Below are 7,113 nucleotides of genomic sequence, written 5' to 3'. Positions count from 1 at the left end.
CACTACCTCTTATCTAATTCCCACTTCTGATAACTTGTTCTTGTGGTTGTTGAGTTTAGATTTATTGATTAAATTTATTAATAAAAAAATTGCCTTTATTTTTTAAGACAGTTCAAAGATGAACATTTGTTCTGCCTAATGGTACAGCTTTGCAATAAAAGATTTGCTTTCCTATGTCCCTTACCACCCTATAGAGATGATTTTGATAATGTAACGAAAAAGTGTAGTGCTCAGGGCATCCTTTGGTTTTCCCTAATTCCGGGTAGCAGTTTTTGGCTTTCAAAGCATACTTCATTTGACTGTACACATAAATTTATTACAAATAATCAGTGATTAAGATCAACTTTTTGGGGGTTGTGATACACAAACAGCATCCAAACTTGCAGAAGAGATGCTCCTCCTGTGTCTAGGCTGCATATTCAGACCTCTGAGGATGGATGCAGGTACTTCAATTTGGGCAGGGGAGGGTAAGGAGGTGTTCTGTCCTCTCTCCTGGTTCTTCATTTGTAACAATTTGTGACATCAGCTGCACTGCAGTAGATGTGTAACTGTGTCCTGGTTTTATGCTTTGTTGCAAATCACTCCTAGATGGAAAAATACTACATATATATATGTGTGTGTGTGTGTGTGTGTGTATATATATATATGTGTGTGTGTATATATAGAAATGCTTTTGTGACAAGCTTCTAAGGGAGACTTGGCATCGGTCACCAGTTGTGTTTTGTTGCAGTTCTTCTTCCCTTAATTCCCCCTTCCCACCGTTCCACATCTTGCTTTTCCCAAAAACAGCAGCAGCAGGGAACCATGCAAGTTAAGCTTCCTTCTTAAAGTCCTGTAAGGACACTGCATATGAGGGAAGGGGAAGGAGGGTTATTTAATACTTTATGTTTCAGGGAGTTTATTTTGGAGGTTAAATTGAAAAAGCTAAAAAAATGTTTAAACATCAGAATGAGGATTAATTCGGTGTCCTGTACTCTCCTTCCCCAAGTAAGCTGTGTACAGAATCTTGTTGTGCTCTTGTTTTAATGCTGTCACTCTGGTCTGCTCCATATCAGTTTGTCCCACTGCTGGGAGAAATAATTTCAGAGCCATTCAAAATATTTTTAGAAGGATTTTGCAGTGCAAGAATGAGCTCAGTGGCTCCCCAGCATGGGAGTGTTGGTATAGCTGCCTGTGTTTTCACACTGCTGCTGTCCTGCTGGAGCCAGAGGAGTCCAGCTGTCATTGGGAATCAGGGCTGAAGCTGAAGGCCACCTGAAACAGGCTGTGCTTCTACAGAAGTCAGGACTTTTTGCATATCCATGCATATGAGACTGGATTCCTCCTGATGAGTAATGGTGAAGCAGACCTGGAGTGGGTACAGACAGAAAAGTGGAGGCCATTCTTTGTTCTGCTGCTCGAAGTTTCACAGACACTCAGTGGCACTGCCTTTGTCTCCCTGCAACATCAGCTGCAACTGTCAGTGATCACCTTTATTCTCCAGAGCTGGGGAAGTGACTGGAGTGCTCAGAGGAGTGGCTGGGGAGGCTCACCCTGGAAAAGGAGGCTCAGGGGGACCTTCTGGCTCTGCACAACCCACTGACAGGAGGGTGCAGCTGGGGGAGGTTGGGCTCTGCTCCCAGGGAACAAGGGACAGGACAAGGGGAAATCGTTTCATGCTGTGCCAGGAGGCTCAGGTTGAACAGCAGGAAGAAATTCTTCACAGAAAGGCTGATAGGGCATCAGGTGCTGGAGTCCCCATCCCTGGAGGTGTTTAACGAAGGGCTGCTGGTATCAACTCAGTGCTTGGTTGATAAAGTGGTGCAGGCTAGACCTTGGTCACAGGCTAGACTCAAGCATCCTCAGAGGTCTATCCAGCCTGAATGATTCTGTGACCCTGTAATGAAAGGCTTCGTGCTCTGATAGTCAGTTGCACCCTTTCTGGCACCTCCCCCAACCACCCCAGGCACATGTGCCCCCACCCTCTGGCTTTGGGTGTTCTGTCACAGCAGGAAGAGAGACCATAAGTGGAAACCCCAAACAGGACATCAAGGCAGGGAAGGACTGATGGCTCACCAGCCTGGCCTGGGAAACACAGACTGTGGGGGTTCAAGAGCCTCTGGACTTGAAGTGGCTTCTGCCAGAAGTTGCTGGAGTGGTGACCAAGCAGAAACCTGGGAGGGGCATGGATGTACAGAATCAAGGGGTGACGATCAGCCTGCTGAGCTGAACCCTCACCTCCAGGAGCAGAAACAGCATCATGGTCAGAAAACAGCTTCCACAAACTTGCCTGTTCATCCTCTTCACTTCACAGGCTCTTGGTCGTTCCTAGCAGGACAGTAATAACTAAGTCCCTTCTCCCTCAGAAATTTGATTTCTCTATCCTGTTTGCCCACTGTACCTTCTTCTTTGTCCTGGTTTAGGGCAAATTTGGGGAAAACCTCCAAAGACGCCCTTCCAGAAAGCAAACCCACACGGCCCCTCCCCCCCACCAGTTTGGGAAGGATTCCTCAGAGAGAAGTGGAAAGAACCTGTTTATTTAACAGGCAAAGCACCCCCAGCACACAAAATGAACAATACCGGATGACAACACTCTTTCACCGTGCTGAAAAAGATGACAAATTCAGAATGTCTTTCCTGGGAGTGGTCGCTCTGTTGTCGGTCCCTCCGGCGCTGGGGATGGCTGCTGCAGGCCACAAGATGCAAACTCTGGGTGTTTCCCAGGTCCCAGTCCAGAGCAGGCTCGAGTGGTTTCAAGAAAGGGAAAGGAAAAAGAGTCCAGGGAAAAGACTGCTTAGCTAAACTAACTAATGAGCAGAAGCAAAAAGCAAGAGCAAAGCAAAAAGCAAAAGCCGCACTATGTACTGCCCCGTCTCTGTGTCCCGCCAGCTGTGGGGGAGCAGTCTGATAACAAAACCAAAACAAAACTTCACTCTTCAGAGCCAGTCTTGAAGGCACAGAACATAATATCCAGTATAAACATAACACAGAATTGGGGATACAAGCATCATAATGTCACCCTAGGACATCCTTATTTCCTGTCTGGAGTCACCTGTGCTCATGTTTCAGCAATACTTTTTCCGAGTTAGGACACACTGGTTTTTGTGGCTTCTGACCTCGTGCTCTCAGCACTTGATCATCCACCCTTCTCTGCCTTGTTTCCTTCCCCTCAAGTGCCATTTGTCTTGCAGTTACTTTTAGCATGATGAAGCCAGCTTGGTGGGTTTTCTTCCCTTCCTTAATGACATTAATACCACTTACTAATGACAGTTGCACTTCTGTGCTCAGTTTCTCTTCATTTTTCCAGGACCTGATAGAAAAATGTAAGAAGTTTGGGATCAACCTCAGGTCAGAGTTTGAGGTTCCCAGTCTGCAGGATTCAAGTAAAATGTGCTTCTTTGAAAGGAGGGGTGAGGGGCCAGGGAGGCAGGAGCGCACACCCTCAAGGTGTTCTGTGTTTGGTGTTGGGGAGTAAGCAGAAATGTCAATAAGGCATTGCTGAAATGTATCATTCATATGTAGCTCCATAACTGAGTTTTAACTGCTGCTCTGATCAAATGTGGTTGATAGAGGAAGGAGCTGATGCAGCAAATCAATAGCAAGTGGCTTTTTGCCTTGTCTCAGGCATTCCCCTCTCTGGCTTGTTTTCCTAAGTTTTCTAAGCATCCATGGAAATACAGTTCAATACTTTTACCTCCCTCTTCTCTCAGTGGAAGCTGTGATTTTGCAGGATCTCAGGACCTCTCCTGGGTTGCAAGGGGTTCCCGTAGTCTGGGAGGTGGATGCCCAGTAGTAGCAAAGGCAGCAGGGGCTGAAGAACTGAGCCAGCAGGCTGGGGTTTAACACACACAGCCTAAGAGGTGACTTTTTCTTTCAAATTAGAGACTTTTCAGGTGAAGGACATCTTACATGCACTTAAGTGGAAACTAAATAGAAAGTGAAAACTAAATAGACTGATCAAAAACACCAGGAAGAAATTATCTCTTCTCTGACTCTTTCCTGTTATTTCCCCACATATTTTTTTTTGGCATGAGTAGACTGGAATCCAATTTTTTTGTTGACATCAAGTCCTCATTTTGTGTTGGAAAAAGCTTCTGGATTCTGTGGGGTTTGGTGCTGTGGTGTGTTGTCATGGTGTGCCTCAGTTTCCCCAGTTCTTCCCCTGAAGTTTCCTTCTCCAGGTGGGCTGTCAATCACCTCTCCTTTCCCCACCCTTGACCCCTGCTGGGCACTGTCTATCAACCCAGAAATCCCGAGGAGAACGTTGAGCAATTGGCAGGTTCAAAGGATGCTCTCCACCCCCTGGGTGGCCATTGGCCTACCCAGGTGTCCCTCTCACCTGAGACCCCCTCCCCCTGTGCCTGGTTGGTGTTCCCTGTGTTCCTTCCCCTGCCCCTCTCCTCAGGTAAAAGGGTAAGCACACCATATGGTCGGGAGGGTTGTTGGAGTTGTTTCAAGATTCAGAGGCCATGCAGCCCGAAATAAGAACTCTGGATTAAAAACTCTCCATCAGGACCCACTCCTTCCTTCACCTCGCCTTAAGGGTTTCTCCAGCTCGGGGAAGGCCTGAGGAATGACCCCCTCAACAGCAAGCTCCAGCCCGCAAGCTCTGGAGCTCAGGATGTGCCTGGATTTGTCCCCACGTGCCTCAGCTGCGACCACAGGTACTGAACAGCGTCTCTGGGGAGAAAACTCCACAGGTGCTACTATTTGGTCAGCAGCTGGGACCAGGTAGACCAAGGCAATCCCATTTGGTAATATTGGTAAAATCCAATAGTTTGGGGTTTTTTGTTGTTCTGTTTTTCCTCATTATCTCCCTCACTGTGTACACAGGATGAATTACAGCCCATTTCCTCAATTGCTTCCAGTCTTCCTCCTCCACTGGTACAGCAGAGGAGAGATCTTTTCCCAAGGGATGAAGGGGGGGACCAAAGCCATAGATAAAAGATGTCCAGAATGAGCTCAGAAATTCAGATTGGAGGAATGCAAGGAAGCTGCACCAAAAACATCCAGTAAAGTACCTTCAGGGAGATCCCTGCTCACACAAGACTATTCATGTTATGCAAAATCCAAGTTTTCACAAAAAAAAAAATAAAAAAGATCTCATGGTCTTTGAAATAAATGGGCAGGAGATCTTTCTCCTTTTTAATGCCTTTATTAAGAAGAATCAGCTCAGGTGGGGAGAAATCGACGGGTTGCGCCCTCGCCGCCGCTGCTCCCAGGCGTGGCACGGAGGAGGAGGATGATGCAGCTTTGTCCCCTGGGCTGCAGACAGAGCTGGGGATTCTGTCCTCACGGGAGAGTCGCAGATTCCTGTTTTTTTGTCTAACACCCCGGGGCGTCTCTTTAATCAGTATCTTTTCAGGTTAAGGTGAGAAGCAAAAAGGATCCAAGCAGGTACGGGACTACGCTCCCATCCTTAGATGTCACTTACGTCACTTGTTGGCTCATAATTTTAGGGGTTTTTCCTGTAAAAACTGTAAAAATTTGGGGCGCAATGCATTTCTCATCTGCATACTGGCTCTGATGTCACTCCTATTCTCTTAGTACCTGGAGGGTCTGTCCTGGTGTCCCTCCCTGGCAAGCAGCCAGCATCAGGAGGACAATGGTTAATCACCAGCCATTAACAGGTAATTGAAGAACTTTTCTTTGGCAGTGAAACTGACTAACAACAACTGGTCTGACTTTTTTTAACTCTGCCACCTAAAAAAAATAGATAGCTTTCTATTCATAACAGTCTTGAGGAAATTTGAGTTGAGGAAATAACTTAAATTGAATTTAAGAACTAGGAATTACTTCTGCCTGAGTCTACAAAACCTGCAGCAGCAAGGTTCATGTCCGGATTCCACACAGCCCTTCCCACTGCTCCAGTGGTGCATTGATCCCTCCTCTGATAGCCGCAACCAGGAGACCTGCACAGAGGGGTCCCAGAGGAAAAGTGAGGTGAGATGTGGTGACCAAGCACTGACACAGCAGGTACTTCGTTGGGTTTCCTCCCTTTTGTCTTAATTTCCCTCAGCAGGATAGCCAGATGGAGGGTGATAAAAAGCTTCTTCCTCATCTCTCTGGCACAAGGCCCTCCATGTAAGATGAAACAAGCTTTTGCCCTCTGGCCCCCACACAGGAACACAGCCACTATTGAAATAAATGGGCAGGAGATCTTTCTTCTTTTTAATGCCTTTATTAAGAAGAATCAGCTCAGGTGGGGAGAAATCGACGGGTTGCACCCACACCGCCATTGCTCCCAGGCGTGGCACGAAGAAGGAGGATGATGCAGCTTTGTCCGCTGGTCTGCAGACAGAACTGGGGACTCTGTCCTCACGGGAGAGTCGTTGAGTCCTTGGTTTGTTTGTTTAAAAACCCGGGGGGGGTCTCTTTAATCAGTATCTTTTCAAGTTAGGGTGAGAAACAAAAAGGTCCAAGCAGGTACGGGACTATGCTCCCATCCTTAGATGTCACTTAAGTCACTTGTTGGCTCGTGATTTTAGGGGTTTTTCTTGTAAAAACTGTAAAACTGTAAAAAACCCAGGGTGCAATGCATTTCTCATTTGCATGTTGGCTGTGGTGTCACTGCCCATTCTCTTTACCCTGGAGGGTTTCTCTTGGTGTCTTCTTAGCAAAAGGCCAGCATCAGAGGAACAATAGTTAATCACCGGCCATTAACGGGTAATTAAAAACTTTTTCTTTGGCAGCAAAACCAAAGGAGTCTGACCCGTCTGACTTGGTTTTTTGGTTTTTTTTGTGTTTGGTTTTTTTTTTTTTTTTTAACTCTGAAACTTAAAAAAATTACAACTTTCTATTCATAACAACTATGATTTGTCCTGACAGCAGAAGGGTGTCCTGGAAAGAAGGTCCATCAGAGGCTCCTGGTGTGATTTTTGGCAGGACCCACTTGCCCTTTCCAACCATGGAGTACAACACTGTGTCCCCAGGTGGGTGACAGCCCCACTAAGGGAGTGATTTCAGGCAAAAGGAAGCTGTGTCCAAGCCTGGGTGCCTGCAGGGAAAGGATCCCTGGATCCAGGGGTCAGATCCCACCACAACCACAAAGACACCCACCCTGGGGACCAAGTGCTGTGGCTTGGGCTGCTGGGAGGGGCAGGAGGCTCTGGGGGCCTGTCCTGTTCCAAAACC

This window comes from Passer domesticus, chromosome 5 (assembly GCF_036417665.1).
Source record: "Passer domesticus isolate bPasDom1 chromosome 5, bPasDom1.hap1, whole genome shotgun sequence".
In the NCBI taxonomy this organism is placed as follows: Eukaryota; Metazoa; Chordata; class Aves; order Passeriformes; family Passeridae; genus Passer; species Passer domesticus.
The sequence above is the reverse complement of the archived record's forward strand: the minus strand, read 5'-3'. Positions refer to the sequence as shown.